Source organism: Corvus cornix, chromosome 4, assembly GCF_000738735.6.
Source record: "Corvus cornix cornix isolate S_Up_H32 chromosome 4, ASM73873v5, whole genome shotgun sequence".
Classification (NCBI taxonomy): domain Eukaryota; kingdom Metazoa; phylum Chordata; class Aves; order Passeriformes; family Corvidae; genus Corvus; species Corvus cornix.
Genome location: NC_046334.1, coordinates 39,800,121 through 39,826,531, shown reverse-complemented (window position 1 = coordinate 39,826,531; position 26,411 = coordinate 39,800,121). Strand labels below are relative to the sequence as shown.

Sequence of the window (26,411 nt, the reverse complement as noted above, 5' to 3'; positions counted from 1 at the left end):
TAACAAACCAACCCTGAAATTAAATGGGTAATTTCAGTAGAACACAAAGGTTTTCAAAATGCATATAATCCCTATAATTATTTAATGGAGTTTTTTAAGCTTTATTTAACTGCAATAAATTATTACAAGCTAGTTGCTAAACAGCAGTAGACTACTCTAGTTTAGTGCATTTCAAATAAGGCAGATCTGCACTATGATCTCCTAATAGATGCTAAGTATTCTTTAGCAGAAGGTCACTCTGTGAAGCAGATGTTGCTTCATGGATATTTAACAGACTGATTCACATCTGATTACAACGTCAGAAGACTCATATACTTAATGACCGTCACATCCATTAGAACACACACAGAACAGATTTTCCAATTTCACACCATGCAATATAACTACAGCTTGGAGGAAGTCACAGGTGATAAGAGAGTCAGGCCATCAAAACAAAAGGAAATATTTTCTGACTTAACCAAAGCACACAACGCCCATGAAGCTTGAACCCAAAACCTCATAACAGCAAAACCTGCAAACAAATACCTCCATCAATGTTAGGTTTTAACAATCTCTTCTGTAAAATTAGGGCAAATAAGTCATAAATTGAAGACAAACCTTTTACAACACAATGCACACAAAATTAAAGAAACCTTGACACTTAATTTACCACAATTTAGCAGTGAGTGATGACACTTAAACATGTAACACTTAACAATTATGTAATTCACATTGCAATATGTTTCCTAAACTAATGTAGCAGAACATACTTCATAATATAAATGCAAGTGTTAAGCAGAGCAGAAGATACAGGGCATGCACTTTTCTTGCAGTGCAAAAGCTTTCAGGTAGTTTTTAAATTAGTTGTTTGATTTCCATAAGCAATTCCCTTTTGGAACTGGTTATAACTGCAAATTGTTACAAACTCAATAATAAAACACTGGTACAGAGAACACAGGAAAAGTATTGATGTTGAAACAGACGTTTCCAATAACTTACAGGTGACTACTATAAAATTAACTTAACTGTGAGCAATTTCCCAGGTCGTGAACATAAGATAACACAAAAATGTTAAGAAGTAGACTTAAATAGGAAAAACAAGTCTTTGGAATAATTTCCTTTCTGAGAACCACATTCTCCTTTCCAGTGATTTTTGTGTGGTCAACATGACTTTTGTCACAAACAACAGCAATGCTGAATCTCTCATTAAAAGAATGACAGCATTTATACTGCCAGTAAGATTTTCAACACCAAATCCCTAATATATTAATGAAAAATTCCCATCCAGGTAGGAACTGATCAGCTTTATCTTCACCAACACTGACACAAAGGCTGTCACTGCATGTGATTACAATCACTGTCAAGGGCTTTAAGCCACATTTCAACAAGCCAGCTAAAGGAAAAGTTAACAGACCAACACTAGAGCAAAGAATTTTCCCCATATCTACTTAAAATTTTATCTGATTTAGATTACAAGCTATTTATCAGCTGGTGCAAAATTAATTGTGGCCTTATATTTTGTAATATATAGGTGCATGTGTGTATAAAAAATTATATATGTGCACATGTGTCTGTGTAAGTATTTACACACGTGTATATGCAAATATATCTGTATAAATTATTAATTACACTAATTAAATTACAAAAATTACAGAAAAATGGCAGGTGGGATGAAGAAATTCACATTAATTTATTTTTAATCAGATAGATTAATTAAAATCGTTCTTAGGATCTGAATTTTCTTTTTTATTCCCCTTTTTGACTCTCCTACCCACCTAGCCTTTTGGGACAGTTTTGCCATGATCAGTGCAAAACCCTCCTCCACTGAAGCTCCTACCAGCTAAAATATTATCCTGACATCCCTCTTGTTCATTAATTTCTCTTCTCATTTACAATCTCTGCTGAAAATCAATCTTTTAGTCTATCATTTTAGTACTAAAGGTCTTGCACCATTCTCTGCTAAAGACAAAGTAAAGGATTAATCATCGTTGTTCTCTTGCACAAAGATGGGTGTGAGTGCCAGGCTTGTCTCAGGTAGGTGTCAGACCTTCCCACACACTCTACTACCAGTGAGGAATACGGATAGTGAAGGTTCTGTAAAGGATATTTATGTACTCCCCAAATAAATGCACAGATCCAGTAATTACCCAGATAATGTGCTGGAAGAGTGAAGTTGTATTACTCAGACCATAGGCCAGCTATCGAGGATTTAGATTATTCCCCTATAAATTTACTATGAACCAAAAGGCCCTTCTGCTATATAACATATAAACATTACTGACACTGAAGATACAGAGGAACAAATCAAAGAAATTAGGAGAGGCTAGAAGGGAGCTAGAAGGCCACAGCAAGTGCAATTTAGCAAAGATCACTTGTCTTCCAATCCCACTTTCTCTCTCCATAGGATGCTGTCAAGTGACAATTTCTAGTGTCTGAGGGGGGCTTCAATTGGCAGGGGATCTACAGCTTCCTCAAAATCAAAAATGCCTGAAAAATCTGGAATGATTTATTTCTTTTCTAATTGTGCAAAAGCTACAGGTAGAATTGCATTTAACAAGGTTAGATTTTCTATAAATCAACAGAGGTAAAATCTATATTCCTCTAAATTTCCTCAGTCTTACACTGTCATTCTGAATGAGAGATCACTCAGGACTGCTCTTTGGATCTTTTCTTCAACTGGCCAGATTTCCCCAATACACAGTTCTTCTGATTGCTGCACAATTTCTAACAAAAACCTTAATGTTGCACCACTGATTTGTGAGGAAGAGATAATCATCACAATAGTCATGTTTTGAATACTGCTCTTAAACTGGAGCCAGATTCCCCTTCTCACTCTTTTAAGGAGTTAAGAGCTACAGAACAGCTTTCAGTATTACTGAGGCGCTCACAAAGATATCAGTCTTACGGAGTAAAAGCCTCTCAACATCCCTGTGACACTGAAAATATTCTCACTGCAGAAGCAGGGAAACTGAGGCATATATGTTAGGTGATTCACACAGCTCTCCTGAGAAATCAGCATTACTGCCAGAATAGTTCCAGGTTTTTTTTGCTTTTCCTACTTAAGGAGTTTATAAGGACATTGGGAGTTGCATGACACGATACGTACTTCATAAACTCTGCAGCACTGGACACTACTCCCTGTAATAATAGCCCTGCATGTGCCACAATGTCTGGTGTTGAGACTCTGTAACTCCTCTTTCCTCCCTATCAACCAGTGTGTTGGAAAATGGGAGTCCTGGAGGGAAATACTTCTTCCCTTGGTTATTGAAAAGACAGCAGCCCTGGGACTTGGCCAGATCTCTCACAGCAAACCACTTATTAGAAGAAAAATCATTCAAATCTGATAAAGTGCAATTGGGTTGAAATACATAAAAATTATTCCAGAAAGGTACAGTTGCTTTGCTTTAAATTGGATTTTAAATGCTATCTTAATTGAGTTAATCAAAATGGGAATGTCTAATTTACACTAAAAATAAGCAGATATGGGTACAGGTAGGCTTATGTCTAAAAGTGTTAAGTTTAAATTATAATGTTCTTGTTCAGTCTAGACCTTAATGACTGTAGAGCAATCCCATTCATCTTAAAGAGAAGATTTCTGCAGCAAGAAGCAAATGTAAACTGGCCCATCAACCAGCCTGTCAAAGTTCTTCAGGTGCAACAAATAAACTCCATATTTTTGAGGCAGTTGTTGAGTAAGTCAGCATCAATAATTATGTATGTGAACATATGTACTGATCTTGGAAAAGTCACAAGAAATTTTGTAGAAAGCTGTCTTACTACAGTTACATGATTTTTGCAAAACATATTTAAATTGTTATTTACCCTAGGGAACCACAGTGAAGCAAAGCAGCCATTTCAATTGCAGAGGTAAATTATATGCAGCTCTGTAGCTTTTCACAAAACCTTTTCCTCTTTTATTTTTCAAAAAGTAATTTACATTTAATTAATTTTATCATTTAATTGTTACAGAATTTGAACAGCATATGAAGGAGAGACATTTATGATACCTACAGCCATGCGGGGGAAAGGGGTTAATTCAGAGGCAGAAAAGCAGACCAAGTATCCATGAAAAAAAGTAATTTGTTTCATATTTTCTATAACAGATAGATCATTGAGACCTGTCAGCTAGCTACTGATGTAAGAAAAAGAGGTGATTTCCATTTGATAAGGATTAGGCTTTTAAACAGTGTATAATTAATGTGAACTTGGAGTTTCCATGACAAACACAAAAGCAAAGTCTTCCATTATGACATAAACATTTCAAATGTGAAAAAAAGAGTTATTCAATATCTATGTCTGAGAGACTCTTAACTCTTTCTGGTCAGGCTGCTCCTTTTCTATTCTCTTAGAAGAGTCTCTGCCATGGTAAAGAAAATATCCCTAATACATACTAGAAATAAGGATCTGGAGTAGACTGAATGTTTTAGAAAACTGGTAACAAAAAATACAACCTTTTGTTTGCAGGTCACTGGTCCCTGGTCTGCTAGCCCCTGACTGCTAGCAGTAAAAAGTAATTTCTCTAAGAACTGGTTTGATTTCCTCAACAAAACCCTTCAATGGACTTGAAATTTTACCTAATTGACACATGGCCGTATCTCCAAAAGAACTGTAAGCAGAAGTGGGATTTACATCAGAAGTCCCTGCAAATTGAAGAGAGTGGGTATTATGACTTAATTAGTCCTAGAGCTCCCAGAGGAGCTCTTTTTTAAACTACCTGCTTACAGAGGGTAAGACAGGCTACCTGTACTGCTACGGCCATGGCTTCAGGGATTCTGTGGGCAGTAAAACTGATCACTCCAGCTGGGAGCACCTTCCATGAGAAGCCACATTTAATTAATGAAAATGTAAAGAAGGTTATGTGTTCAGAAAAAAAGGGAGTATTTAAGCGTTCATTTGTAATTAGGCACATCTGTCCTTTGAATGAACCACTGCTTCAGTTTTTTCTGCCAGGGTGTGCAAGGCTCAAAGCTTCCTTTCTGATCGTTTACTACAAGCCATAGGGGTAATTCAAGACAAGTTGCTGTATGTACTTTTTTTGTGGCTAATCCCAAGTATTTGCTTAGTCTTATTCACATCCAAATTGGCTCTGCTCTGCCAACTGCTTTAAGGATCCAAACCACATGCTCAACCCAGGGAATGCGGTGACACACTGCCTACCACCAGAGGAGAGTCCTTTCACTCTGCTTTGTTGTCAGCTTGCCCATCCTTTTCTGCGTGGTTTACAATTAATGGACATAGAGATGGAAACAGAATTAACCTGAAGCCACTGCTGCTGACTTCCCCTTGAAGCACTCTGTGCTCCTGTGCTATATACACGGTGACAAGCATAAGGAGAAGTGACAAGGACACTTTGATCCAGATACGCACCTTGTGTGTGTGTGTATACTATTATAATATAAAATGGGCAAAAGGCAAACAAGTAGCTTGATCAAAGTGGGACAATGCTTGTCTCCTCATCAGTGCAATGCCTGTAGGGTCTGACAATCTGTCAAGCGACCTGGGAGTGAGAAACTCCCAGTGAATTTAATGCAGGATAAGCTCTGAAAGATTGCATTGCCTTGCTTATGATTGCCTTGCTTATGATCCTAAGTTTGGCAGAAATAATAAAGAAAACCTTAATTTTGTTATTTATATTACACATTTTCCTTTAGATCTCAGCATGACTTTACTTTTTAAAGAGAAATAAACGCTTCTGCTCTGAATGGGAAGAATGACTTATTTGATTGTGGAGAAACTCAGAATGATCCCATGGTTCACATGTGGTGTCTGTCTAAGACCAGATGACGAGAGGAGAGAAATAGCTGGAGCTACCTGGAGGGCAGTAGGGTAGTCCCTAACATGCAACACTGGTGTTTAAAATTTAAAATTTTGTGTACTACAAAGTACATGCTGATAATTTCCTACACCCTATAAGGACACTGTTCTTTAATATACACAGGAAGACAAAGAAACAAGTCATGCAAAATAACTGCAAGCTTTAGGAACTGAAGAAAAAATACTTTTACCAATGTCTTTCAGTTGTGTTATCCACAGGAGCTTTATACTTCCAGTTAAAGCTACACTTGTAACTTTGGCTGTTTCACATCCACTGAGCATAGTATTTCCCCTGGACAGCTTCATAGTGATAATATCTGTGCATTCTCAGATGTTTTGTAATTCAGCTCTCCCTAATGTTTTAGAACCTTACTGCAGAAATAGAAAGCACCAGTTACTAGTCTATTCACAAAAACTTTGTAAAGTATGTGAACTGAACTTTAAACTTGCTTGAAAGGCACATCTTTTTGTCCCTGATATTTTTAGTATAAACAAGCTGAAAAGCTATACCCTGTATGATATGTGACCCTATGAAGATAGATAACATAACTTTCTATTTTATGGCATTTACTTTGAAAATCTGATTAAGATAGATGTCTCCAGTTTGTAATTCTTCAATGTCATGTTGTCACAGTTCCCATCAGCAAGATGCTTTAAAGCCTTTCGATTAATATTGTATGCCAGAACTGAAATTACATCCTTTGTCGTTTAGTTCTTAATGGTGCAAGTGATATCTATCAAGTAGTGTTTTATGAAGCATGTGTGATTTTTATTACAGGCTGTTTTCACAAATCTTCTTCAGGTTTCATAAAGACTGTTCATGGTTCACAACAAATACGCCTTGCATTTAAAATCATGCCAATTCTCAATGGAAAATAAACCTTGGATTTTTCAGCAAGGTTTATGAATAGAACAAAACTCTTCCTTAATTTAAATCTGTATATAATCATCTTAATTAGCAAAGCAAAAATATTACTGTAAGCCCCTCCACTTTGCACAAGAACTCTATAGTATAAAAACCCTCCCAACAACAAAAAATGTAATAATGTATTCACAAGTTTCACAAGTAAAATGTTACGTTTGCCAAATCTTCTAAGTGCTCTAATATTTAAAATAAAGATGGCACACAGGTAAAACAGAAGCTGCAACATTCCCCTCTAATCCAAGTACAACAAAGATCTCAATTTGCAGCATCCATATTTGTAAAACAAGATACACATAGTCAAAATCTCTTCAATTTACTGGAAACCAAATAGTTAGGGGCAGCTGAGAAGTAATCTTAGGGTTGGCTATTTTTGGTCAACCTGCCATTTAAGCAGAAATCTGCAAAGACAATAAAACTTAGGCCTTAGATGACACATGAGCAGAACATATTTTTCAAGTATTTTTTTGTCGAAAGACATAAAGAACTTTCTCTTGATGCCGAACAAAGTTAGGCAAATACACTGCAGGAAGAAATACTGCCCATTGAGAAGAAAGTGGGCATTTCTTCCACAGATGGTGGTGAAAGGAAAAATCGCAGGATTTACTTCTTAAAGGTTTATTAAATGTTGTTTCCACTCTCTGTTGTTCACTGTGGGAACGGAACCAGCTCACTTTTAAAGCATTTTTTCCATTAGCTGGAATCAATTCTCAAGGCATTCCAACATAAACACCTCCAGCCTGCAACCACTCCATTAACCCCTTCAATACATATGTAACACACAGTCAACATTATGGCAGGCAAAACCTGTTTAAGTTAAATACCATACAGGGATAATGTCTTCTTATCTGGTACTTGTATAGGGGCTAACAAAAGGTAGTTACAAAAGCATGTGGGGCGAAAGAACTCAGATTTGGAGAACAAATACACCCGGCTCAAGGAAAACCACTGATGTTACCATCCATAAGGCAGACATTTAAAGTAACAAAGTAAACTGGACTTTGCCAGTTTTCAACTGAATTGTGGAAGCTTAATCAGCTTATGAAAGCCCAACCCGAGATAAATATTTCCGCTTCAGTGAAAAAAGCTATAGTGGAACTAGTTCAGCAAACAACCTTCCTAATAGTGGCCTCTTTATCCCCAGAAGGATTTAAGAAGAAAGATGAGAAAAGAAAAACACAGAAACACTGCTAAAGTAAATTGAAATTTAACCTGCTGGGGTGACATGCTTAGGATTTTGCTTCACAAGAAAATGAAATAAAATGGAGAATATAAAACCCATGATGGCAACTATGCACACAGGATAAACGAGAAGCAATAGTGTACTTCCAGTCCTGCTGTTGTATTACAGGAATGCCATCTCCTTCCACCCCAGCCTAACCCACACAGTAGTTAGCAGCAATACGAATAGACATTACTTATATCCTCTTTTTAGGACCTGAGGTTTGTAAAACCAAACAAAATCCTCCACTGGTAAAATGTCATTGACTTATTTCCAACAATTTACCTGGAGATCAAACTGGGAAAAGTTGGTATCACACTGTGAAAAATGAGAAAAGCTTGCTCACTTGAGATACAAAAATGACACTCAGCTTATATTATCCAGAGATTCAAAATAAAATAATGCAGCCTTCAGTGGTGTGCTCCTGGCCTGGCTTCTCCACAGTGGAGTTCAGATGTTTTGCATGACTGTGGGCTCAGGGTTTTTTTCCCCACTGGGGCATAGCAGTCTCCTAGAGCAATAGCCTGTGAGGAGGGGGATCACCAAGACCACAGGCTTCACTTAGCCATAGTTTTTTCCATTCAGAATACACCTTTCTGCATCTTCATAAATTAAATCATCTTTCATCCTTATTTAGAGTCAGAAGTGAGAAAGTTATGCAATTGTTCCTAGCTTCAGACAATCTTCTTTGCTGCTAACTGATGGAAATCAGTGGAGAAACATGTTTTCAGTTAACAAATTGAAGGCTAACTCTTTAATCAGAGAATTCAGGTTTTGAAATGAAAGAAAACAAGACATGAAGTCCAGCTGAAAGACTTTGTACGGGGAGAAAAAATTCAGCTTTCCAAAATGGTGACAGGGGACTGGAATCAATTTGAAAAACTTTTGAGTACATAGCCAAAACCTGCCTGTAAAACACAGGTAAAATGATGCAGAGTATGCCATTTCCCGCTTTGCTCACCCTGCACCTTATGCTTATTCTGAATACAGACAGACATTTAATTTTGACTGCAAAAATTGTGATTTATAAATAATGTCAAAAAGAAGAGCCATGCTTCAGCTGTAAGCGGAATAAGTTCTACGATTCGGTCACAAAGACTGTGTGCTAATATGTGTAGTCGTCCCGTACCGCATGCTTAACTGGAGTTCAATGCAGTTTGCATTGCAAAGTCTGATGTATGACTTCTTAATAGATTTCTTAGCATTTTCAAGTGTTAGATAATTTTGGTTCTTATCCAAAATCATTAATCCAGAGTGAGCTATGTGTAAGTTTATCTTCTGATTTTATTTCTTACCACTTCCAAGAAAAACAATTTACCAATGCTATTTATTTTAGAGGCATAGTCACTACTGTACAGGTTAAGAAAACCTAAACTCTTAAAACCTTTAACCTGAAAAATTACACTCACAAGCCATGATTATGTAGTGCTTACAGATGACACAACCAGTGCTGCAAAAACTTTCTGCCCAGTGAATAAAGGAGCATCTAAAGGCTCTTATACTACTAAACCTGACTTTTACTGACATATGGCTGACGTTCATGAAGAAGGAGCAAACCCCTAGTTTTCCTCAACTTCAAGAGCCAGAGGAAAAATTCTGCAATAAATAAGTCAACTGAAGTTTTTGTCATGGACTTGCAATAGTTAATGCCACCCCTTCAATATTTTGCAAATTTACAAATCCAAAAGCAGTTTGAAAGGCCCCTAAAATTAGTTTATAATAAGCAATTAAATTCTTTACCAATTTCTGCAAGCTCAACCTTGTCTGTACACACAAGGCCACACTAATAAAATCTGTGAAAGATAAGCTAGGAATGGGAAAACACAATATAAAACTTCTAAGCAAAAACAGGTGAGTTTGTTTCATCAGATTTGAAAGAACTCAGATAAGAGGGATTCATGTTTTACTTTGGAGGAAATGAAAATGGAACAGGGGCAGTGACATGAAAAGAAAACCATGTGGGAAAAAATGGTAGAATTGCACAGAAAAGAGGTTGAGTGAATAATACACAGAGGAGACCTCACGAAAGTGAAGAGATGAGAGAAAAGTTCTGAGAAAAATGAGAAATCATATACAATTTCATTGGAAAATCATAATAATCAAAGTTTTATGGAAAACACAGAAGTGAGATGCTTACTCTGGCTTGACTTTTAAAAAAGCAATTTAATCCTGGCCTCTAGAGTTAAGGCAAAAATTCTTACAGACTGCAGCTTGGGCCGTACAGCAAGAGAGAAGAAAAGCAGTAGGTCACCATATGAATTTTTGTCTCCAAATCAATTAATTGATCTCTTATCAAGTATAAGAAATATGCAGATTATGAAAGACAGGAAAAGAATAGGGAACCAAGCTTCCAAAATAGCTTTTAAATACTTTTTCTCTCAGCTGTGTCAAGGAAGAGAAATGCATAATAGGGGGAGGCCTCCACAAGAGCAAACTGAAGAACTATTGTTCTCTAATGACTTTAAATAAGCTTTTTAGGCTTACATGTGAATTAGAATTTTGCTCTTCCTCTCTATGAAAAAAAAACCAACAAAACCACTCTTGATTTTAGTAAGATATTATTCTATTCTAATGACAATCAAATCTAGTTAGGTATCAATCAAAAGAACAAATCCATTGCAAAAGATTTCTTAAAAGGTATTCTGGGTTTCCAGTACAGCTGCTTCCCTTTTCAGAAGGAAGATTGAATCATTAACCCTCAAATCAAACCTCAACTTTGAATTGCTGAGAGTTGAAACAAAAACTACCTTTCAACCTGACTGCCTCAGTTCATGTAACTTATCAATAAAACTCTCCCCTACCTAGCACAGCATTTTAAGAAAATCTATAAATTCAGAGGTGCAAGTGGACATGGAGAGTGATTTTATTAGACATTTGTATGTGTTCACTATTTATATTGCAAATGCTGTGAAGGACAGTACTACACTGAACAGTTTAAACAGACTATTGTAATTAATGATAATAAACAATTCTGTTCAATATGAAACAAAAAGTTAAGGGTGAAAGTTCATAATTTTAAAAGAATTTATAAAACATAGAAAAATGAGAAAATTAGTTTTTCTTACACTTAAATTCTCTATATATTTTCATAAATGACTATAGGTTTTGTCTTTCCTGTATGTATTTTCAGTGTCCTAGTTGTGTTGCTGCTACAAAGCTGTTTCTAGCAGATGATCTTCCACATCAGTTTCCAGCTAAACTTTACAGCTTCTTGCCTGAACCAAGCTCCTTAAAAAAACATGGCTGATTCATGTCACAGTAAGATGTTCCTTTTAATAACACTGCTGTAGTTCTCAGACAGACATTCACAGAATGAATAAGAAGTAGAGAAATCACAGCTCACTGCTACCCGCTTCGATTTAAATAGCCAACTAGATAGTATACACAAAAAAGATCCCAAAAGAGCAGAGCTGAAGTATTTTTTTGAAAATAAAGTTTTTGAAACAATGGCAAAAATTCACAAATAAGCACAAAAAATATCATCTCCATGGTGCAGTGAAATGTGATGAAATCTCTCATCTACCATTAGCAAATGCAAGCTGAATTCATTCCATGAAGCTCCTGACTTCCAAGCAACTGCAGCAGCAAAAGAGACGTTGCTGCTTCTTCTGGGATAAGCAAAGGCTAAAAAAATGATTAATTACAGTTTTACATCCTTCTGGCAGAATTATAGATTCCACATATTATTTAGTTCTTAAAAAAAGATTGATCTGAAACCTCCTAATAGTAACCTAATTTCCACATATGCAGAATTTGCATTTCAAATTACTTGATGTACAGGAAGTGTGTAAACTCCCTTTATACCTAACAGCTGTCATTTCACCAGTAACAAATTTGCCAAAAGCATTTCTAGGTATGCTAGGAGAGCACTTGCGAAGACAGCTTGCTCACCATGTAACACTGCTGATTTGTGAAGCAAGCTATGCCCCAGTCAAGGGGGACAAGATTTTACACAGGCACAGAGCCAGCAGAGATCTGAATGACTGCACTCCCTGAAAGCCTGCTGCCTTCCACTTGTGGGGAAACACCTCTCTATTTCTAGCATAATCACACCCCCTCCACCTGAACATGTTTCCTGGGTCCATCTTCTGGCTAAACTATCATAAAGGAAAATATCTTTCTTTTTGTCTTCCACTGAAACTGCAGCACTGGTGAAAAGGAACCCGTGTGTGGGGATGGTACATGATTGCAAGGGAAACAGATGGTCTCAAGCTGAGAAGTCTGGTATTTAACATGCTTTTGTAACTACCACTGGGGGCTAAAACCAAGCATTTCAGGACGAAGAATTGTTTCATGGTAAGATCACAGCAGAGCATGTCAGGAAATCTCTTTTTTTATTCCTGGCATAGCCAGTGGCATGATCACAAGCAAGAGAGAACCTTTGTTTGTCCAGCGGTCTTGCTGCTGAAACTGGTTAACAATACCTGCCAAGGCACAGAGGGCTGCAGGAATCAATTATGTGCCCAACAGCTCTTTTCTGCTCTTGGAATGGAAGAGGTTCTATGAGTAAAGGTCTTCTGCTCTCAGACCAAATTTACAATGAGAAGTGCTCAGACAAACGTGTTTGCAGAGAAGTGGAGGAAGGGTAGGCTGTGTCTGCTGAGGGGTGACTCCACACTGCTGCCAGATTGCGGAATAGGAGGGGATACTCAGAATACCAGATTTCTTTCTGATATAGGTCAGGTTTCCACCACCTGTGGGTAAAGAAGCACATGTAACCCATCCCACCTGCTCCCTACAGAACTGCCTGCAGCCCAACTTCCTAGCTCCATACAGGTTTAAGTGTGAAAATTTCATGTGCACATCCTTACCCAAGGTGCAAGGTTTCACAGCTTACAAGTGGCATCACAGGAGAATGTCTTGTCTTCCACAAAGATAAACCAATCTCACAGACAAGGTAACATTTTTCAGGAAAATACTGGGTTGCTTTATAATCTCAGGTGAATTAATCTATTAGGGATTCACACTTTGGAAATACAACTCCAAAGAAATTAAATACAAACAAAAAGGAAGACTTCGAGGTACATTAGCTGCAAAAATTCTCGCAGAAGCAAATGCTTTTAGAAGCCACAAACATGTACAATTAGAAGCATTTCTGAAAGCTGAAAGCCTAAATAGCTGTCAGCAACTTCACCAGCAAGTGCAAGTCATTTACAACAGCAAGCAGACAGATTACCAAGATAACAGAAGCACTGATTAATTGTGTAGCCTAAACTGGCAATGAAAACAGAGTAGAGCTCTGTATGTGTGAATATTTATTTTTAAATAGGTATGTTTCAGTTCCAAGTTTTCCTCTTTTAGTTGTTACCATTTAATAATAATCATTGAATCAAATTGCTCTTTTAATTTTTGAAAATGTTTAGAAGTAAAAACCTGACTTTGTAGATAGCCTCCTCAAGACTTTTCAAATCTCTTGAATACCACTGAAATACTGAACAGAAACTAAGAGCTATTTTTGAGTTGCTACAACAGTTACAAAATAAGATGCTTGCATTGCAATATTCTTCCATAACATCACAAACTTCAAGCATGGATTCCAAAATATTTTATAGCTCTCAGTAAAATCTGGGTGAAGATCTATTGAATTTTGGTAAGTACAGACCTTTTCATGGCACATTACATGTATCATACACACTTCTTTAGAGACAAATGGAAAATCTCAAGAGTTTTCATGGTCAGTGGTTTATATTCAGAACCTTTTCTAGCTGTACAGAACTTCTGAAACAGACAAAGAATAATTTATCTTCAAAATACCCACAGTATGCTGGTTTTGACTGTGTGGAGTCCTACATGACAAAACACAAAAGTGAACCAAATCAGTTTGCAGAAGTGACTTGAAGTGAAGCTGGCTTTCGGCATTGCTGAACAAGAAAAGTGGCCAGTCCTTTATCTCTGTACTGACTCAGGGATGATGGCAAACTCTCTGTGGAGGGGGCTACAACAATGGAAACAGGCCAAGTGGAGAGATACACCCCTCTGGGCTGCTGAATTATGGCAAGATATTGGTTGCTTGGGTATAGAATGTGATTGTAAAAGTACCTCACAAGATGCTCACGAACCTAAGAGTCGGGGCAGGGAAGAACACTGAAAGAATGAACAGGCGACCAAGCTGCTAGAATTGAAGTGGCTCAGATGGAGATGGACTGGGAACACAAGGGTGGGCTGTTTTTATAGTTTGATGGGCTGATGATCCAACAGGACATTTAGGAAGGGATGCAACAGATAAATGGGCTTGTGGCCGAGGGATTGAACTTAAGTACAGATGCCATTGCACAGGTTATCCAAGAATGTCAAACATGTACTATAATCAAACTAGTAAAGCAGCTAAAGCCTTTTTGGAATAGAGGGTGAAGGCTGAAATAATATGGGGAAGCCTGGCAGATTGATTATATCACACTACCATGAACCTGTTTCACCATGTGCTTATAATGGTGGAAGCGACCCTGGATGGTTGCAAACATACTGTGTGACCCACGCCACTAGTTGGAATACTATCCTGGGCCTTGAAAAGCAGGTTTTATGGTCACACAGCACCCCTGAAAGAACTGAACCAGAAAACAGGACTCATTTCCAAAACATTTCATAGACACATGGCATTGAGGGGGTATATCACATCCCCTATCATGTACCACTCTGGGAAAACTGAATGATGATTTAAGTTGCATGTTATGGGAATTGCTATATCTGGAATCCCTGGTTGCTAGCTGGGCTAGGAGCAGGGGGAGGAATTCACTGCAACGTTAAACCCTATAAACTGGCCCAAAGGGACCAGGGGTGAAGATGGAAATGTATATACCTCTAAACTGTTGTAACCCATGATTTGAGTTGTATTTTTAGGCATTAATATAGTATTAACTATCTAAGCCAATGGAGGAGAAGCCTTAAAAGAAGCAGTTACAATGCAGCAGTGACTAGACCTGAGTTGCCTTTGGTGCCCAACAGCTCCATGCAGCACATCGCCTCTCCTGTCCTGAGTGACCACTAGAACAGATGGAGGACCAAGTCATGGACTAAATGAACTCAATGGACATTAGTGGATATTTATGGACTTTTTACAGACACTTCACAGGGGTGGTTGATAGACTAAAGGAATGATATCTCTATATTGTATCAAAGGTCCTACACCTCGGCTGCGGCAATCTCAGGCACAGCTACAGGTTGGGTTGAGAACAGCCCTGTGGAGAAGGACTTGGCAGTTGATGAAAAACTCAACAAGACCCAGCAAATGTGCACTTGCAGCCCAGAAAGCCAAGCAAACCCTGGGCTGCATCAAAAGCAGTGTGGCCAGCAGGTTGAAGGAGGTGATTCTCTCCCTCTGCTCTGGCGAGATCGCACTTGGAGTGCTGTGTACAGTTATGGTGTCCCCAACATAAGAAGGATGTGGAACTGTTGGAGCAAGTCCAGAGGAGGGCCATGAGGTTGATAAGAGGACTGGAGCACTGAAGGCAGGCTGAGAAAGTTGGGGCTGTTCAGCCTGGAGAAGAGAAGGTTGTGTGGAGACCTCATAGCAGCCTACCAGTATCTGAAGGAGGCCTAAAGGGAAGCCAGAGAAGGCCTCTTCATCGGGAACTGTAGTGACAGAACAAGGAGTAATGGGTACAAATTAAAAGAGGAGAAATTTAGGTTAGATATTAGGAAGAAATTTAGGAAGAATATTATTGTGAGGGTGAAACACCAGAACAGATTGCTGTGGGAGTTTGTGGATGCCCCAACCCTAGCAGTGTTTGAAGCCAAGCTGGATAAGGCCTTGAGCAACCTGGTCTAGTGGCAGGTATTCCTGCCCATAGCAGGGGAATTGGGACTAGATGACCTTTAAGGTCCACTCCAACCCCTTAACACTGGTTATATGATTATATGATGATTAATGGGGATCATGGTTAACGAGGATGTATTGAAATTTGTGAGACCTGAACATGACTTAAATGGAGTAAGAAGTTGAGAGTCTGTTGGTTTTGGCTGGGGTAGAGATAGTTTTCTTCACAGTAGCTGGTATGGGACTATGCTTTGGATTTGTGCCAGAAACAATGTTGATAACTCAGTGACGTTTTAATTATTACTGAGCAGTGCTTACAGAGGCAAGGCCTTTTCTGCTCCTTGCTCAATCCTGCCAGTGAGAAGGCTGGGGGTGCACAAGAAGCTGGGAGGGCACACAGCCAGGACAGCTGATCCAAACTGGTCAAAAGGATGTTCTATAAATAGGGTGTCATGCTCAGCATATAAACTAGAGGCAAGGTTGGCTGGGAAGCCACTGCTCAGGGACAGTTGGTTGGTGATGAGCAAAAATTCTTTTCATTTGCATCACTTGTCTTTCATGGGCTTTACTTATCTTTATCTTTCTTTATCTTTGTTGTTTTCCTTTCCATTACAATTTATTTTTTCTTACTATATTTTAATTCAACTCTTAAACTGCTCTTGTCTCAATCCACAAGTTTTCTCCCTTTTCCTGTTACAAATTCTCTTCCTTCCGTCCTGCTAGGGCAGGGGAGAAAACAAGTGGCCATGTGATGTTTAATTGCTGGTTGGGGTTAAACCATGACATGCAGCTACCAGCCAGACCTTAATATCCTAGAAGTCTAGATACAAGAAACTTACATCCTCATCCCATGAATCAAAATGGATATATTTTTTCTAGAAGGCAGCTGGCTGAGGTTGCTGGCATGCAAAGGTCTACCCTTGGCCAGCAGACAACCACATGGATGAACACATCCTGGTTTTGACTAGGTCTGACAATAACCTGGGGGGTGAGTCAGACTAGCAGGAAAGTATATAAAATGAAGGTACTTGCAGCGCCCCTGGGCCCATGCCTCATTCAAGTTCAGAGACCTGACATAAATCTTGTTCATTGTTTCTTTCTAGTAGGAGCTTTGTGGCTTCTTTAAGTAAATGCCATTTGATTATTATTTATCATGTCTCCAAAACATTAAATTGCAGAAAAACATCACATCTGCCAGAGGCATGACTCCTGCTTTATGACTGTTTATATTCAATCCTCACCCAAATGTAGGCCATGGAGGCGCTACTGAATATTCCTCACACTATGAGAATACAGATGAAAATTGTTTGGGCCATCAAAATAAATGACTCATATACTGAAGTGAGAGATTATGCTACCTTTTCTTTAGTAAATCCCAAGAAAGAAATTTGATGGCTGATGTGCTGCTGCTCATGCCAGGTCATTTTCTATAACAGTTACATGTACAGCTAATCTCATGTCAGCTTTCATAGTCCCAGCTGGTCAATTCATCAGGCTTGTGTACAACAGGATGTGTGAACTCTTCCGACAAGATAAACTCTCCAGATACTCCAAACTGCATTGTACTTGGTACAGATCTTTGCTGAACATAGGCAAAGATTTACTCCCCCTAGAGCTAGTGCTCAGTAGTTTGTTTAATGGTGGAGGCTTTTTCTAATACCAGTAGTTTTAAAAAGCTTTATAACAGTTTCTTCCTCCTGATAAAACCAGAGTAATTCTGGTTACTGGTACTTAAGCCACAGAAGTCAACACTAGTTGGTACGTGTCCCTTCTACATCAGAAACAACTTTCACTAAACAGAGATGCACTTCGAGTTTTCCAGTTTGTGCACACAGAACAAGAGAGAAAAGCAGACTAGTTTCTATGCAGATGGGTTTGTCCCTGTTTCAAGTGTCCTCAGTGTCTATCAATTAGGCCATTTCATTAAGGCCTGAGCTTAACCATATCCACCATTCCTCTACTGTATTTACTTACCTTTTTTTTGGTGGAAACTCACACACAAGAATCATTACTGAGCAAATAAAATCTTATTTGAAAAGTAAACATCAAGAAAGAACATTCAAGAAAAGTACTTACTAGGTTCAGTCTCACTACTACTACTACAGTAATAAGGTTCCTCTTCACCCCCAATTCTTTTTGTATTCACATAGGAACACTGTGAGGAGCACAGCTCTAGGAAACACATCTGCTCTTAGAGAATAAAGAATAAATCATATTGTGTTTGGTACTGGCAGCACTGTTACAGCTCTTGGAATATGAATATTTTACACCATACTCTAGGTATTTGTGCATATAATACAAACTTACTGTTAAGAAAAATATAAATACATGTCAGAAATACATTTTATTACTTTAGGAATATCTTTTATACTTGTGACATGTTCTTACTTGTCTACCAGCACACAAGTGAGAAGTTACTGTGTCTGGTGTTGCCTGTGATAATTTACATCTCCCTAGGGAAAAGGGTGCTAAGCTTTCTTCAAACCACTTATTCTTGGCACCAAAACTGAGCAATTACAGCTATGTCTCACACTTTGTCTTTTAAGGATGTGGCATGTTTATTACTTGCAAGAGAAAAATGATTTCTCCAATGAAGTTTTAAAATCATTGGGTTCAGACTAAACACAAAGTGCTGTCTATAAAAGACAAAGTTAAATTTGTATACAGCTCCTATCTCTATGGTATATGACCACAAAAGCCCCAGGCAGAAAAGTATTCATTTCTTGCTTTTGCTCTTAGCAGTACGGAAATTTCAATTAACAGTTTGGAAAAGTTTCCACAAACATTTTGTTTCTGTACTAACAACTACTGGATTTTGACCTAGAAATTATTATTTAAAATTCAATTGAAACTATATGGTGCAATGTCAAGTTTCAAAGCTACAAGAGTAGCTAATAAGAGTTTGCTTGAGACTTTTAACTTGTAAAATCATAGACTAACATGTAAATGCAAAAATCACAGCCACTTAGAAAAAGACCTCAAAACAACTACACGCACAAGAGCAATTAGGAAATTTGTCTTCAGCTGCAAAACAAAAAATGTAACACTGAATGCATAAAGCTGTCCAGTAAAATATATTCATTGCATCAAATGAAGGACATGATAATTACAAGTACTTTCCATAAATCTCAAAAGCAATGTAATAGAAAATAAACAGCCAATAAAATATGAACAATTTTGAAAAAAATAACTCAAGCTATTAGTTCTGAGATACAAAATTATATTGGTCTCATTAATCAGTTCAAAATGTTATATTAACGAACAGAAATTACATTCTTGTAAAGTCTTTCCTTTACAAGGTAGTTACTTCTGTAGAGTCAGTGTCTGCTTTCCATATAGTGAATAAGAAAACTACAGAATAAAATATATGTAACTAAAAAAAAATTAAAGGGCCATGCAGATTTGAGGGATTATAATAACGTGAAACCCATTCTGGGTTTTTTTCTTTTTTTTTCCCCACAGTTTTTTATGTGATTCATTGTAAATTTTAATATACCTTGGGTAATTCACTTTGCTCTGTTGCACAGTATTTTATTGCACCATTCATGTAATAATGACATGCTGAATGTACGAAGATGTGGTTGAGAAATATGATGGAGAAATTACTGGACTGATAAACGGATAATATAATCACAGGTAAAATTCTTCTAAGTTTCTAAAATATGACAGCAGATTAAAAAAATTGTAAGCTAATTTCCTTGTGCCTTAAGAAAAACAATTTTGGTATTCCCCTCCTTCCTTTAAAAAAAAAAAAAAAAAAGACAAATAATACCTCTATGCAAAGAAATCCCTTAAAAATGCAAACATCTGGGAAAGGAAAAAAACAAAGCACAATGGCAAATATGCAGACACAAGCGCCCAGACATGTCAAAGATGTTTCTACTAGCATACAAGAGAATGATAAAATACTGAAGAAAGGATGGTGAAAGATGTTTAAAACAAAATTGAGAATTAAAAGACTGACAAGGGAAAGACAATGGCACCCAAGAGGAACTTCTGTCCTAGGACATAAAAGCAGTAGCTATCTTGTTGGTGAAATTTTCTTCAAAGAGCAATTCTGGATTTTTTTGTTGTTGTTTGGAGTGTTTTTCCCCATTGACCATCATGCAGGGTGCCTCAGAACTTTACTACCCGTATTTTCTTTCCTTTAAACTACACTGGTCCCAACCACACAACTAGAGCATTGGAAGAGACCCTGGATTGCTTATCCATGCCGCAGACGTTCATCCACTCGGCATGACAAGGGCAGCTCATCCCCCGTGACCGTGGAGCCCTCTGGAAAGCAGCAGCACCGGCGGAGGGCTGCTCTGCAGGGTGTGCAGCCGAGGGCACTGCGCGCCCGGGGCGGCCGGCAAGGCACGCCAGGCCCCTTGGACGCTGCTGGACAGCCAGCTGGGGTGCTGGGGGGTAACTTCTGAATTAATTGCTGGACGAAACTAACTACTGAGCTTTCTCTGAGGACACACATTCCTTCAGGGTGGAAAGCACCCTCAGGTGTGATCTCGCTCGTGTGTGATGTGAGAGTCACCGAGGCAGTGGCGCGTGTCCAGACAGGTTATTTTTTTTTTTTTTTTTTGGTAAAAGCTTCCATACGGTAGATAAAATGCTGCGTGGTTTTTTTCCAGCGCTTTTAAACTCTTTTATCCTTTGTCCAACAGTTAATCATTCATCTCACATGCAGACACAACCATGTCACTGTCACTGAAGTCATATCCTGATGCCACTCTAATATTATGATCCTTCCACTTATGCAAAAAGCATTCTTATACACAGCACTGCTGCTTAAGTCCTGCTTGCTGACTGCCTCTCACCTCTTGAACAAAAATACTTTCTCTAATGGGATGAAGTGAGCATGAAACACAATAGAGAACACAGTTCCTAATACTGCTTTCAGTAATGCATTTATTAATGTCTTCAGAGAAATTTGGAATTCCAAACTTGACATTTGTCTGTTAGATATATGGATTTTAAAATATAATCTAATAATATTATCAACATTTGGGGGGAGTAAGATCTTTATTTTTAGAACAGATTTGCTTCTGCACCAATTGTTAGCTTCAGCTAGTAAAACCTAGCCATTTGCACAATATTGTGTGATAACAGCAGGCATACAAAACTATAAAGTAGAAATAAAAAAGATGGAGAAAATGGTCAGAGAAAAGCACAAATCCAGATGTTAACTTTCACATAGTGACTGTAAAGAGCCACTTCATCTCAAATTCACACATTAAAGACTCTGACATTTCAGGTCAAGTGGGAGCATCTAACCAAGAAGCCTGAAAACAGCTGCTCTATAGCAGAAATGGTCACATTTGGGCAAATTAGTACCATTACCAGTACCAATGTCTCCTTCATTTCTGTTTTTAATCCTCTTGTAAGGCTATTATGGTATTCAGGAACATCTCAGTTCCCTGGGGCAGACAAGTAGCCTAGCACCCAAAAGGTTAAGATTATCCTGCCCTCTTAAAACCTCATGAGATTGATACTTTTCCTCTATCTTCTGGCCTCTCTGCAGCTGCAAATTCTCCCAACAGCCAAAGCAGCCATCAAGAGAAAAGACCACGTGGTTTTTTTTTGATCAATTTTCATCTCTTCTAATAGCTTTCCTGCCACAACAGGATAAGAAGGATCAGAAGCAGGCAGGATGTTAATTTTCATCCCCAATTATAAAGGAACTACACTTCTAAGTATTCATGTTTGTGTTTTTGCTGACCCTTCTACAGATGGCTGGACTATTTTCAGAACAGAAAAGAAGGGTTAAAGAAAATTTTGATAACAAGTGTTGTAAATATGGATTAGAAGCAAAATTGTTATTTTTTTGTTTCAGAAAACATACACGTTGCATAGCATTCCATTCCTTTAATGTGAAGACACTAATATTAAAAAAGAAATATGACATGGTTATTTTAATTATGTAGAACTGTAATTGGCATTTATTGCATCGGGCTTCAGAGGGATAGAAGCATGGGATGGAAAGCTGATTTTTTCATTAAACAGCTGCCCCAAGGCAGATACATTCTGAACAAAGCACCTTTTCATGAGATATACCTGTCCCATGGAGAGAACAACAAAGGGAATGAGGAAGGGGATGTAGGAAGCCTGAACAAGGAGAGAATGATATGAAAAGAGTCCATTAAAAAAGAGGAAAAAAAAGGATAAAAGGGAAAGTAGTAACTAGGATGGAGCGGCATGGTATGGTCTAATAAAGGTTAAATGACAATCAATAAGAAAAAGATGCTTTCAAAGAAGAGGGCAAAAAGAGGGAAAGGAGGAAATTAAAAGAGCACACTTAAAGAATAAGAAGCATTAAAACTAAGATGGAACAAGAGGAAAAAAATCCAATACCCAACCTCTCCAAAGAATGAAAAGGAAAAGGCAAAAAAAAAAAAAAAAAAAAAAAAAAAAAAAATCACATCCATGCATACTTCAGGGAGTAAAAGGCTTGTGCCTGTTTGCATCTGTTGTATTGTAGATTTGACTATATGGCATTCCTCAGCACTTTTGACTGCTTAAGGAGCATTAAACAGATGAGTCATGAAGGATGAAGTTAAGGGCAGAGGAGTCCATGACAATCTCTACTTTCTCATCTACACTCATTTCTTTCCTGCTTTGCCTCAAGGTGGCTACCAGCAGTTTGGCTCAGAAAGAGCCTGAAAAGAACATCTCCCTGCCTTTTTTCCCCAAAATGATGTGTGGTGTTAGAAAAAAAACTGTCCCCTAATCAGCTGCATATGCTTCTAGTGGAATGGGGGATTCATGCCTGCTCCTCAGTTAAGACCTCTGAACAACATCAGAAATTGATACGGGGTGCAGATGAGCAGTCTCCCTTACTCAGTTTCCTACTGATATTCCACAGCAGCAATGGAAACCTTTATTCCTACCAGGGCAAACAGCAAATACATCAAGAAAAAGGGATCTAGTTTTCTAATGTGCTCAAATCAGAGGCTTTGCTGCATCACCACTTGGCTTCGCTCGTATCTCATGGTCACTATTAACAGACAGTTATGGCAAGGGGTAACCTCCTTCCCTTCTGAGAGTCAGCCAGTGTAATGGAAACAGCACACCATTTTAGGGCTGTCAACCCACAAAGCAACAGAGCTTTGCACTTGGAGGCAGAAATCATGGCAAAGGAGCTGTCTGGTACTTACGTTAGAGAGCATGTTTTTGAGTGGTGGAAATACTGCATCTGCTATCATTTTTTTCCTTTGCTACTCAACATCTCCAAAAGAATCAAAGAGCAGCACTGATGCAGCAGTGAAAGAGCACTGCATCTCAAGGTTCCTGTACTTCAATATCTCTTATGAGGTTTTCCCAAAGGCTGTCTGCAAATGCCACTGAATTGTTCAAGTCTTTGTAACCACAGGAATATGCTTTTCACATTTCTTTAAATACATTTTCAGTTCTGTTGTAATCATGGGAATGCAGTAACAGGAAACAGAAACATATGCAAATATTAATGACAACTTAATTCTGCCAGGATATACGACATTATTTACACTTGTGCAAGCTGAGAGTCACTAATCATCATCACTAAGATGAAAGGTTAGTGCATTGTTTATAGATTATTTAGTATTCACATTTGATTATTTCAGGATTAGTGTCACAGAAAAATTATATACTACTAACAATACACATAACCGCCCCAAACAATCATTCTCTTGATTTTCTTTCTGCCTTCAAATTTCTTGAACTTTTTGTAGAAGCAGAATCCTATCCATCACTCAAAAATACATAAATATGTGGTAGCTTAAGATTCCAGGTGCAAAATTTATAGTCACTGTCTGCTCCTAAGATATGACAGAACAGATTAAATCTGGGCCAGCACACCATACAAGAACATCAACATTGCTAAAGCATGCATGAAGGATATGGATGCTTCCCCAACTTCCCTAACACAAAACTGGTACTACAGGGTACTTGCTTTTAGAGATACGTAGTTTAAATGCCTAAGTGTATTTCATTCTTTACTAGTTTGAATTTTAACTGTCTCTCAAGCAATTTTATATATGCAAAGGGGAAAAAAACCTGGTCTGTTGTGGCCATGATCATAGAAAGTTATTATAATATAACGAAGCAAAGCTGCACCCAAAGCTCAAGACTGTTTCGAAAGAACTTGCAGAAAAATTTATTTAACAGAAATGTTGATCTGAGTATTACTAATGATGAAGCAACTAGATGATTGTGGGCAGGCTGTACTGTTTTACTTGGTTGTTATTCTGCTGGTCTTTCTCTAGAAAACTAGGAATTTTAAATATCTAGCTAACAGTATAAATCTCTAATAGGGGAAGGATGAATTTCCCTTTCAGGCTCAAAACAATGCAAGTACACTGGCTGATTCCTCCACCCTGCCTAGGAATGTCCCTCAGGGCCTCCAGTCCAGAAGGCTTGCAAAGCAGTTTATTCTGGAGGGCTTTCTGGAAGCTAGAAAGGAGTTTTAAAAATATCTAATCCATCCTCCATCTCTGCCTTCCTGTTTACTGGCTTAGGTATACAACAGCCAGAATTCACTACAATTAGGAGAGACAACAAAGACTTTTAAATAGGAGAGTAGACTAAAATAAGAAATAATTCAACTTGAGCGAGGAAGAGATCCATACATGATGCTGTGGTGCATTCTGATGCCAATTATTTTGAGTTATTCATACAAAACTATAAACAAACAGAAAAACATTCCATATTACACACCACCGATTAAAGGCCTTGAGGAAATAGATCAGGAAGGACATCTGAGAAAAATACTGCAGGTAATTTTGAAATTTTGAGAACCGTACATTACAAGGAGTAAGTAACGCTTCATACTGTATTGCTTGAAAAATGCACAAAGAAGACTTGAAAAAGACCTATTATTTTTTAATTAGACAGGTAAATATGCTAAAAATCCTGCATACCTGAAGGCACATTAAGATCTAAAGCACTTGGAAATTGAAAATTATGAGGCATCAATTATTGTTTCTAATGGTGGATACTTTTTTTCTGAGCATTACTCTATATTCTGATGTCATCAAGATTAAAACGATGAAGTGCTTCTTTCCAATTTTTCAGTACCAATAAAAATAAACAGATCTTTGGACAAGTATCACACATTCATAACAAACAAATTCTTTACTAATATACGGCTGCTTTAAGAAACTGTATCTTTCAGCTTTTCCATTTCTTTAATCCCCATCTAGAGCGCCTGCTGGCAAATCAGCAGCATGTCAGAAAGGGGTGAGGAACATGAAGATATATAAGTGTGAATTTCATGAAGTCTGTCGCTCCCTCTATGTTATGTATTTTTGGCCAGTAAAACAATGTAAGTACTTAGCTTCAAAACCCCATGTTGTGCATCTCACCCCAGTAGCAATTACAGGAAGAGTCCAGCTGTAAAAACCTGATGGAGACGCTGTGCAAATTCAAAGAACCAAAAGCACAATTCATTAGAAGTGCTTCACTTACTTTCTGAAGCAATTTTGAAGCTGGTGTACACAGAGATAGGGGTGCAAGGTCACCTCTATCCTCGCCTTCTCACCACTCACCAGAGGACAAGCTACCAGAAAGTAACCCAGAGACTCAGAAATGCCACAGACAGTATTTTAAAGCTTTCCTGAACACACTGTAGGATGCCACGGAGAAGGGAGCATTCAACAAAAACCCCTTGTGGTCTTTGCATTTCAGAATGAGCAGAAAAACAAGCCCCCTTACACCAGCTACAAGCAACAAAATCAAGGGAAAGCTTTACTCTGCTTTGAACCTTTCTGAATGAACCAAAAGACTCAGCCAGCAGCAGCTGACAGCCAAGTCAGCCTCCTGTATATTCAGATATACATGCTTTATTACAAATAAATTCCATTGTATGTTGTTTGAATAGCTACTGCAGTGTTAAATTGAAGCTTCAAGAAATGCATACAAAGTAATATTTAAGAGACTATTTCATGTGGAGTCTCCAGGTTATGGCAACAATGGGATAAGCTTACTGCTGATCACTGCAAAACAGAGTACCTTTCAACACAAAGATGAGGTGGACTGATGGCAAAATTTACAGTAACTGAATTCCTTTTAATTTGCAAGTATCCTGCAATTACAGTATTTTCAAATTGAGGACTTTGTTTTGTTTGGGTTTTTTTTTAATGACAACAAAGTATCCCGTTACATAAACAGAACTGTTCTTTGACACTGCATCTTGCTGCTAACTGTTATGGGATTTATCTTCAAGAGAAGAATACCAATAAAGAGGCAAATTAATTCTGTTTTCTGTAACTGTAGCAGGCATACTAGTGTAAACACACAGAATTCCCATGGAGAGAGTATTTTTAGTCTTTTGTAATAAATGATCAGCAACTTAGCAGACAGAAACATCTTTACTTTTTTCTTCCCCCCCCCGGCTCAGAGACCATATCTCGTACGTATGAATTCTAACAATTAAAATAATTCTACCAATTACTTTGCTGCATTCCAGTATGCATAGTCAAGTATGTAATGCAATAAACTATGCCTGAATGGTCTGTTTACCCCACAGCAAGTTACAAGGAAAACTCTTTCGCCTTAAAGGACTTGTCTCTTCGGAGCGTGCAGGCTGGCAAAAAGCCAAGGGAAGCTGGTGCTTAAGCAACCAAGACTGAGCAGTGCCTGTGTGCATTGCAATCTCAGCCAACCGCAGTAAATGTTATTGGAGTTTTTGTGCTGTAAAATTGCTGCTTTCATGCCCACTGCATCTGACAATAGGAATCCTTGGCCTTGCATGA

The 26,411-nt window shown here is 38.1% G+C and overlaps 1 protein-coding gene across 15 annotated transcripts in view; it reads right to left on the bottom strand.

The window, feature by feature from the left end:
- The window catches only part of TENM3 (teneurin transmembrane protein 3), a 1,315,365-nt gene that overhangs the window by 140,316 nt on the left and 1,148,638 nt on the right, over positions 1 to 26,411 (bottom strand). The gene's annotated exons all lie outside the window — the stretch shown is intronic.